This window comes from Phalangium opilio, unplaced genomic scaffold, assembly GCF_054372755.1.
Source record: "Phalangium opilio isolate 3A_F unplaced genomic scaffold, DU_Popi_V2 ptg000037l_1, whole genome shotgun sequence".
In the NCBI taxonomy this organism is placed as follows: domain Eukaryota; kingdom Metazoa; phylum Arthropoda; class Arachnida; order Opiliones; family Phalangiidae; genus Phalangium; species Phalangium opilio.
Window position 1 is genome coordinate 466,674 of NW_028324160.1, and position 10,434 is coordinate 477,107.

Genomic DNA, 10,434 nt, shown 5'->3' on the forward strand with positions numbered 1-10,434 from the left:
TTTAAAATAAAGTTATACCTATTATCATCTCAAACTTTGCTAATATTGACGTTTAAAGTGAAGGGTACCCCTCTTGCCCGCTTTCTTCAAATATTTGGGGTATATATACGATTCGTTTCCATTATAATAGTAAGGAAAAAGCGCAATTGCGAAAACCTTTGGTGGCGATCCCACCTTAGGGAGGCTAGACGTTTCTCGTAACCCTAGCTGATCGCCGCGTATATCCTAAAACCAAACGATGATAATGGAGTAGAAGCCAATGAGACAGATTGGTGTCTATGTGGAATAGACAAAGACCAGAAGATGGTGGTGATTAGAAGCCAGTATTTACAGACTGGTGTCCATGTGGGATGGACGAAGATCAAAAGATGGTGGTGATTAGAAGCCAGTATGTACAGACTGGTGTCCATGTGGGATGGACGAAGATCAAAAGATGGTAGTGATTAGAAGCCAGTAAGTAAAGACTGGTGTCCGTGTGGGATGGACGAAGACCAGAAGATGGTGGTGTGAGAACTCAAGTAGAGGAGCCATTTCCGTGACTGTGAAAGCACGGAAATGGCGAACACGTTTGCTCCGATTTGTAAACTGCGAACGCGGTCACGTGGGGTCTGACAGACAGACAGACAGACAGACAGACACACACACACACACACACACACACACACACAGACACGGTCAGTGTATTACCTCTCCGTGACGTCATCGTCACTCGGAGAGGTAAAAATTTGTATTATGCTTTCATACTGACTGCTGGATTTCGAAAACAAAATGATTTTCATGAGTTTAAGCAGAAGTAAGATGAGACTAGAAGTGAAGGGCTCTAGCATTGGTAGGAGATCCTGGTACTAGTGAACAAATTTGAGGATTTTATGCCGCTTCCATCGCGCCTACACTAGAGAGAAAAAAATTGGTCGAGTTCCAAAAACATTTCCAACCCCCTTCCCCTCAACCTAAAGCCGCGGAACACGGACGCGACTCCTTGAATCTAGTTCGGCCGTCTACCGCCACGAGCGTCTCACGTTTTGGAGGGAAAATTCAGAAACCGCTGCCAGGGGGCCAACCGTTCGTGTGTTATCAAGAATATTCACTTTCGCCAAATGAAGAATGTGGTTACCTCGATACTTCTAGTCTCATCTCACTTCTGGTTTAAGCAAAGGGGAATAAAAAATAAAGGAAAGTGAGGAAGATAAGCAGGAGAACGCTGGAGATGTGATCAAAGAGGGTAGAAAGAGGGGGAGTAGAAGGCTTGGCTGGAGTGTTCTCGCTTTGAAAGTTTACCTCTAAGCTTCCGGTCTGCGCGCCCCTCTATCTCTGCCCTCTTATTGGTTAAAATACGGTGAACCGGATATTAGAAGGAAAATATAGCAACTAAATAAAAAAGAAAAGCGAGAACTCTAAAAATGCCTTGCCAAAGCCGCTAGCTTCAACTCCCTCTCTTTCTACCCTCTTTGATGTGATTCACTTTACCTCCGCGCAATCAAAGAGGGTAGAAAGAAGGTAAGTATAAGGCTTGGCTGGAGTGTTCTCGCTTTGAAAGGTCACCTTTACACTCGGTTTCCACTAGGCGAATTTCTTTGCGGAAAGAAATTAAAAAAAAGAAAAAGGTAAAATCCGTCACGGAAATTTTTATCCTGTGTGGTCAGTTTCCACTGGACGAAACCGTTGCCTAAAGAAATATCTGATAAGCCCCGTGTCCGAACTGAGCGATTGAGCTCATTCGATTTCCTTCATATTAACGTCTTTGTAACTTAAATTTATTTTATCCCAAAGATAAAGGATACTTCCTTTCTCTTCCACCAAAATTTTCGAATCTATTCATTTTAGTATTTAAACACCGCAAAATTTCAAAATGGCGACTCCCTAGTAAACACGCGCTCAGGGTTAACCACGTGACTAGCATACCCTCAATGATTGGTTTTGTGCCTACGGAAAAAAAACGTAGCTCGGGAAAATTCGCAAAAAAAAAAATAGCACCCGCAACGCAAAATCGCGAAATTCGCCAAAAAAAAGAGGAAAAAAATTTTCCTTTTCTGCAAAATAATGCGAAAAACGCACGAAATTCGCTCAGTGAAAACCAGGTATTAAGCTTACTGTGTGCGCGCGCACCTTTCTCTGCCCGGTTATTGGTCGAAATGCGATGAACCGAATATTAGGAGGAAAATATAACAAACAAACAAATAAATAAGAAATGCGAGAACTCAAAAAATGCCTTGCCAAAGGTGCTAGCTTAAACTCCTCCTCTTTATACCCCCTTTGGCGCAATCGAATAAGGGCAAAAATCATTTTGCATTACTCCGTGTGGTTTCTACTAATGTGCTAAGGTTGTAAAACACCCAATTATGATCTGGGCTAGGGTACATTATAAACGTATTTAGATTAGTATACATTTTTTCTCTATTCGCAAATCGTAGAAAATAGTAAAAACGTTAAGAAAATATGTCTTTAGCCTACCTATTTATTCGCAAATTTCGTCTTTGACCACTGTTTTTTTCATCTTGACGTATGCAATACCACTAAATATAGTAGCTTCAAAAATTACATGGATCCCTGGTACTTTTTACAGAATTCGGAGAGTTTGTGTTCAGATTTTATAGACCATTTTGACGAAAAAAATTGGTTAGGCAACCATCAGTATCGGAACATACAAGGGGGTTCACACATTGCCGCCTCTGCGCACTATCATGATACAAAAAGATAGGGCTGTGCGAATAGTGGTTTTTCAAACCTAATCGAATACGAATCGAATAGTAAATCTCCTATTCGAAATCCGAATCGAGTACTCGTTCAAACGAATATTACTCGTTTTTCAAAAAATCAGGTTCGAGTACTCTTTTTTTTCGATTAATCGGTTTTACCAGACGAATATTCGTTTCAAAGCGATTAATCGTTTTCTAAATACACCTAGGAGTACTAGTTTTTTAAAAGAGTATTTGAAAATTGTAATACTCAGTTTTATCAGACGAATATTCTTTTCAATCGTTTCCTAAATACACATAGCAGTCTAAAAATATTGTATTTCCCCATAGAATGGAATTTTTCCTAAGACTGAATGATTCGTGAGAGAAAAACAAAACATCGCGAATTGCGCAATCTTGTTGAAATTCCATAAACAAAACGGCTTTATATATGTCATATGACCACAGTCCCTCCCATTGCCAATCGAATATAGCTGTCCGCGCTCGCCTCATTTCAATGAGCCTGAGCTCGATTTGAGTGAGGCTCTTCAAAATTATTGATAAGCTCACGAGCCCGAGCCGAGCCTGAATGTTTATGAAAGAAATTCTTGAGCTCGAGCCCGGGCTCACAATACGTCACAAACCAAATGAGCCTTGAGCCTTGAGCTGAGCCCAGGTTTAACCGAAAAATTAACGAGAGCTTGCGCTGAACCTTCTTAAGATTTTTTTGGCTTTCTGGAACTCGAGCGAGGCCAATTCAAAACTGAGAGACCACTCATTTTGAAAGCGCGCTCACTGTTTTGAGACTGCGCTCACTGTTTTGAGACTGCGCTCACTGTTTTGAGACTGCGCTCAGCTTGGCTCAGAGCCCCATTCAGTGCCAACAGAAACTAGTATAACTCATTGGAAGATGAAGTTTTGAAGTTTTTTTAATACAAAAGTAGTGCAAGTCATTTAGATAGTAAATATATATATTGTAGTTTTGCATTTGTCGCGTAAAAATAGCTAAAGATTATTTATTTCATCATCTATGATGCTTGGAAGAAATATTCTCCGGAAATATGAGACCAAGCTCGAGCTTGAGCTAACTAAACTGACTGAACCCGAGCTCGAGGTGAGCCTTAAATTTTATCGATTTTGAGCCCGAGGTGAGCCCGCGAAAGATATTAGAGAGAGCTTGAGCTCGAGCTTAGCCCGAGATGAGCTCAGTTATAAAAAAACTGAGCTTGAGCTCAAATTGAGCTCTAAAGAAAGAGAGTTTCAATTTTGAGCTTGAGGTGAGCTCGTAAATTTCTCTAAAGTAACGTGAGCTGAGCTGAGCCCAAGCGATAGTGGACAGGTATGCAATCGAATACTCGTTTTCTATTCGAATTTAGCCCCTTGGAAGCGATTACTCGGTTTAGGGAGCTGTATTCGTATTTAAATCGGTTATTCGAATTTCTTTTCGAATAATCGTTTCGTGATTCGAATACTCGTTTTTCTCAAAATGACAAATTCGATTCGTCGAATCGAATAATCGATTCGAATTAAACGAATACTATTCGAAAATTCGAGTATTCGCACAGCCCTACAAAAAGACTACAGCGCAGGCGCCATCTTAGTTACATCGAAATGGTCTATTATTCTTAAACGCGATTTAAATATAATTAATTAAAATATGCCTTTCATTTACGATTTATTTTTGAAATAACCAAGCGATTATGCAAATAAAATAACAAAAATCAGTCATTATAATCTTTCATATCATATTTTTATCAGTTACATGTTTTCTTAAAAATATATCCTTGAACTTTTAAATTTATTTATATATATATATATATATATATATATATATATATATATATATATATATATATAAAAATAGATAATTGTTGTTACACGATAATAATACAATTCCAAGAAACCTGCTCTTGTTGTGACCAGGGCCGGAAATAAGCACAGGACACTGGACATTGTCCAATAAAATTTCAAAATGTCCCATAATTTTTTTAAAACCTAAGGGGGTCACTGGACAGTTTGACCAATAAATTTTCCGAAGTTTTGATAGCTTAACTATGGAAATGCGATACTATTTTTGCACACTCCAGTGGACAATGTCCTATAAATTTTTCAGTCAAACAGGAGGTCACTGGACACATGTCCTATAAAACATTTTTCTTATTTCCGGTCCTGGTTGTGACTAGGCCTTTGCATAGATTCCAAGAAAGAATATTTTTTAAACTCCGCCACGACCGAGACGCAACTTTTTCAATAACGCCCTTGAAGCGGCAGATATTGAAGATAATAAATTGGACTCGGGTGAATGGAATGTACGAGCCATAAATGATTCGTAAAATTGTTTAGACACCTCACAGCTTGTTTTTTAAATATGTTTACTGTTTTTGTCGACGTCACTAAGTGGCGTTCAGTGCATATACCAAAGAGATTGGTCATTTAAGGAAAAGTTCAGGTAACATAACATTATACCTCAAAAGAACGGCCACGGTAAGTGGTTCGATTTAGCAGACGCCACTAAAGCAATGGCGGCGCAATAGTCCTCGTTTTTAAAACTAATTAAATGCTTATTATTTTGTGATAAGAGATTTTTTATATTTAGGCCGTTAATTTAAGGTATAACTTTTCCTCGCTGAATGCCGTTAACAACACGTCCTACTCTTTCCTTATTTGGTTGGCCGTCAATTTACGATAACACGATTGCCAAAATCCAAAATATGAAACAGAAAAAATTAAACTTGTAGGATGTTACGAATTATCTAAACGCTCAGCAGTAACTTATTAAGTTGATATCTTGAAATTGTACTTTTAACTTGTAATATCACCAATGGAACTGACTTCAATTCAGTTCAGTTTGCCGTTACTATTTTAAAATATATAAATCTAAAATTTAAAATAGCGTATGAGTAGCTAGGCATCCTGTTCTAGTTTGGCACTCTGAAAATAAACTGAACTGAAGTCAATAGTTGATTTTATAAAAGAGGAGGAGCTTATAGAGAAAATGTTGCCCTCGACGTTATCTCGCTAGAGCGAATGAAGGTCGACCATTTCCTTAAAGCACAGCCCACTTGATCAGGCTGTTCGCTCGAGCTACAAACGTGATCGAGTGGGCTTTTTTTTTTTGCTCCTGAGGGGGGATACGAGCTAGGGCTGAATGAAGCCTTACAGCTGCGATTTCTTAGGTTGAAAATTGTGAGGGGAATTAATTAAAGGTTTAAGTGTTGTTTGAGTTTGGTTTTAAATTGCACAAGTGATTTTAGGGAGATAATCTCAGGGGGTAGGGAATTCCAGATGGGGACCAACCGATGGAAAAAAGAGTGCTTCAGTTGATTTTTACGGGCCTGTTGACGAAATAATTTTCTATGGTGACCACGGGTGGGGATAGACGAGGGAGCAGCGGAAAAGAATCTTTGGTCGGGACAATTTAGGATTTTGAATAAACTGATTAGGTCGAGGTAAGACCGACGAGTAGTCAAAGAAGGCCAACCAAGGGTAGATAGCCTACTGTCTCTGGGTTGATGTTTTAGGATACGCGGTAGTCGAGAGAAGGAACCCTGAATGTTGTCTAGTTGTTGAATGTCGAGAGCTGAGTGAGGGTTCCAGATTTGGCTACCAAATTCTTGGACTGGGCGAACGTAGCAGTTATAAATGCGGGTCAGAAACTCAGGGGTGGTGCCTGGGAAATTGGCTTTGATAGTGGCTAGTAAACCTTTGGCGCGAAGACCGTTAAGCCTTGGCTAGGTAGTTTTATTCGCATTTATTTTAAAATTTAAGTAAGATAAGGGTTAAATTTAGTTTTATAATTAATTTATAAGGTTTTCTTTCTCGCTTTCAAAAATTCCATGGTCAAGGCTTAGACTAATCAAAGCGGCTGGCCCCTAAATATTCTTGGTAACGGAAATGCTACCCTGCAATACATCTAGGCCACGTGACTTAGCGACCAAGCAACATTCCAACAAGATACCCAAGACCACTAGTTTTATTTTATAAAATCAACTATAGCAACCTCATAATTAACAAGGTAGCAATCTCAATAAAGACTTGCTCTAAGAAGAAGAAGAAGGAACGATTTTGATTTCGGTGAAAAGGTAGCCAGATATACCGACTAAGAGGAATGACAACAAGATAGATATCTTTGGTATTAGATTCAAGTATTTGGCGTAACCGAATGCCACCACGAACCCTAATGATTCCCACATTCGGTAATTGGCGTACGCCGGTTCGTCATCACCTTTGAATAGAACTCCGTATAGAGCTGGAATAACAAAAATATATATTATCAGAAGAATATAATACTTCTCTTCGAGAGAAGTGTACCACAAAGCGGGGTAAGTGTAACGTCATTCGTCCCAACATCATTTTATATTTGGAGCAAGGTTACTAAACCGAATCACATACGCGATAAATCGTTCCCTCATCATTACTCTGTGAAAGGGTATGCTAATTTACAATTTCATATCATATTTTACCACGAAAGTGGTATTATGTTACACTTTCAAATCTCTAATATAATTTAATAATTTAATATATTTCTATTTTTAAAATCCATTGAAAAATCACGAAAACACAGTTTTGATATATCAACAATTTTGTCTTATCGAGCTTGTTTGCACGTTTGATGACATCACTATGGCGTGAGGAAAAAAAGCGCGAGAATCCTATAGGCGTCTCGAGCTTCTCGCCAGGCTAAACTCTGGGTCTGATAGCAGAGAGAGTGGCACCATCTCACGTGAAAAAAATATATGTGTGACGTCAGCCTACGGGAAACGTTTAAGCAAAGAGGGTAGAACCTTTTTCTACCCTCTTTGGTTTAAGCTTTTAATAAAAAGTGGATTTCAAATCATTTTATATGAAGCATTTTCAAATGCATATTGCGGTCAAACAACCAGAAATCGGAGAATTAAAAGCTTGATATTTTTGAATTCACAGAAATTAATTCTATCTTTTGTTATATAAATCAGAGGTTTTTCAAACGAAGCTTCTCATTCCCTTTAACGTTTAACTATATGACAAGGCACACTTGTGCATTTTTGTGCCACGTCAAGACGAGGTTTGTGGGTGATTGCTGGGGATTTAGTGTCAAACAATTATCGAATTCGCACCTTACGGTGCGATGCCCATCTAAAGTTTGATGAGTGGGAGAGCAAACAAAAAGGGTGAGCCTGGCAAGAATAACGTTACATAACTAAAGTATTAAGAGGATACAGGTGTTCTTCCATTATCCCCTTCTTATATTATGGCCATTGTAAAACAAAGCTGACTAGAAATAATGTATTTTCTCATGTACATCCCCCAGCGCGCCTTTTTTTAAACAGTTCTTTCAGTGAATTTGATATAGGCCTACAAGATAATTGTGAAACCTCATTTAGTTGCCCCTGACTATCATAAACATCGCTTTAAAATTATTAATAACTAGCTTATACCGGCGGCGTCGCCAGGGCCGGATTAAGCAATTTTGCACCCGGGGGCCGAGATAATGTGCACCCCCTTAAGTCGAAAAAAGGAACAGCAAATGTTGCTAAGGGGGAATAGTTTAATTCAATGTGCCCCAACAAGCGTCGCGCCTGTGGGCCAGTACCCCTCGCCCCCTCTTTAATCCGGCCCTGACCAAAACACACTCAAAGGGCATCTCCATATCTCTAGTAGAACCAGAGTTATGAGCCTCCAAAGTTGGGTATAATGCTATTCCTATGGAGGGTTTGTCTATGAACATTTTTCTCAATTACTCGGCCCCTTTTTACTCGATCCCCAAGTTTTTAGTATCGTTGGATGGGGGCAAATAGGACTATAACATACTCAAAGGACATCCCCGTAGCTCTAGTAGAACCAGAGCTACGAGTCTTCAAAGTTGGGTGTAATGCTATTCCTATGGAGGGTCTGTTTATGAACATTTTTCTCAATTACTCGTCTCCTGTTTACTCGATCCCCAAGTTTTTGGTATTGTTGGATGGGGGCAAATAGGACTATAACACACTCAAAGGACATCGCCGTATCTCTAGTAGAACCAGAGTTATGAGCCTCAAAAGTTGGTTGCAATGCTATTCCTATGGAGGGGGTATGTTAGTGAACGCTTTCCTCAATTAATTGGCATCTGTTTACTCGATCCCCAAGATTTTAGTATGGTTTGATTTGAAACTCAATTCGCCCTCAAAAAGCCTTGCGCCCGGGGGCCAGTGCCCCTCGCTCCCCCCCCCCTCTTTTAATCCGGCTCTGGGCGTCGCTTGCGTGTAATAAGAACTTCCATAAAATCATATAAAGAATGGGTAGATTTTAATGATGACTAATATTTTTGTAGCACCCTAGGAGCGAAAGCACTCGGCGTTGCCCGTCAGCCCGTCGGACATTTTTTACTACTTTTCATGCGGACATTATTCCATAAAGAAGGGTTTTAAGTTTTTGGCCGCCATTTAAAAAGATGGCAACAAACAAACGCGCGGACTTTGTTGCATAGAGAAGATTTTTTACATTTCTGGGCGCCATTTTTAAGATGGCGGCGGATTGGAAAAATCCTTCTGAGTACGCGCCTACTACTTATGAGTAATCTTCCTTCAAATTTTCAGCCTTCTAGGGCAAGCGGTTAGGGCTGCGCGTTGACTATCAGTCAGTCTGTCAGTCAATCAGTCAGTGACAGTCAGGACTTTGATTTATATAGATGTAGATCTTGATACACTACAATCTTAACTTCTCCTTTTTGTTATGATAACGCACCCCTTTCCTATATAGCTACATCTACAGAGTGATTCTGATAAGCCTGCCATAAACTAATGGAATGTTCTTTGGGCGATTTTGAGTCTAAAATGGTCTATGACATTATGCCCCAAGAGCCACGGCCCAAGTACTGTTTTCGAATTAAGGTTTGAGTTTTTTAGGGATGACCCCTTAATTAAATTAGAAATCATTGTCTTTCAGTTTCTTAAAGGGAATGCGAATTTACAATTTCATATCATATTTTAAAACGAAAGTGGTATTATGTTACACTTTCAAGTCTCTACTTTCAAAATATCAAGTTTTTAATTTAATTGAACCAAAGTTTCTTTTTTAAAATCAATTGAAAAATCACGAAAACTCAGTTTCGATATATCAACAATTTTGTCTTCTTCAGCGTTTTATGACATCACTATGACGTCAGGGGGAAAAGTGCGGGAATCCTATAGGCGTCTCGAGCTTCTCGCCAGTTTAACCCTGGGTCTGATAGCGGAGAGAGTGGCACCATCTCGCGTGAAAAATATATCTGTGACGTCAGCCTACGGGAAACGTTTTAGCCTTTCAAAATAAGTGGATTTCGAATAAATCCACTTGAAGCATTTTCAAATGCATATTGCCAAATAAGCAGAAATCGGAGGATTAAAAGCTTGATGTTTTTGAATTCACAGTTTTTCAATGGGAATTGCCGATCATTTTATGAATTATAATTTTGGGGGGGGGGGTTTGTTTCGAGGCCTGTTATCTGAATGTTTCGTTTTGGACTATCTTCAGACATATAAGTATCTCGTCCAGACACAAGCCGAAGCCACCTATTAACTATTTTCCTAATTCATAATCTCTTCCCACTGTGTTCTCCATGAAGCTATATGGATGAGTGCGAACTTTACCTTAACCACTGCCAACTCTAATACTAGGCCTTGAAATGTACGACAGAAGCATTTTTTATGTGACATTTTGAATTTGCGCTTAGTAACCGTTAGATGGCTCTTTTCTGAGGCGAATTTTCGCGATGACGAAATTAAATTCGTACTGCGCAGTCTCGCATGACGTCACGTCTTTC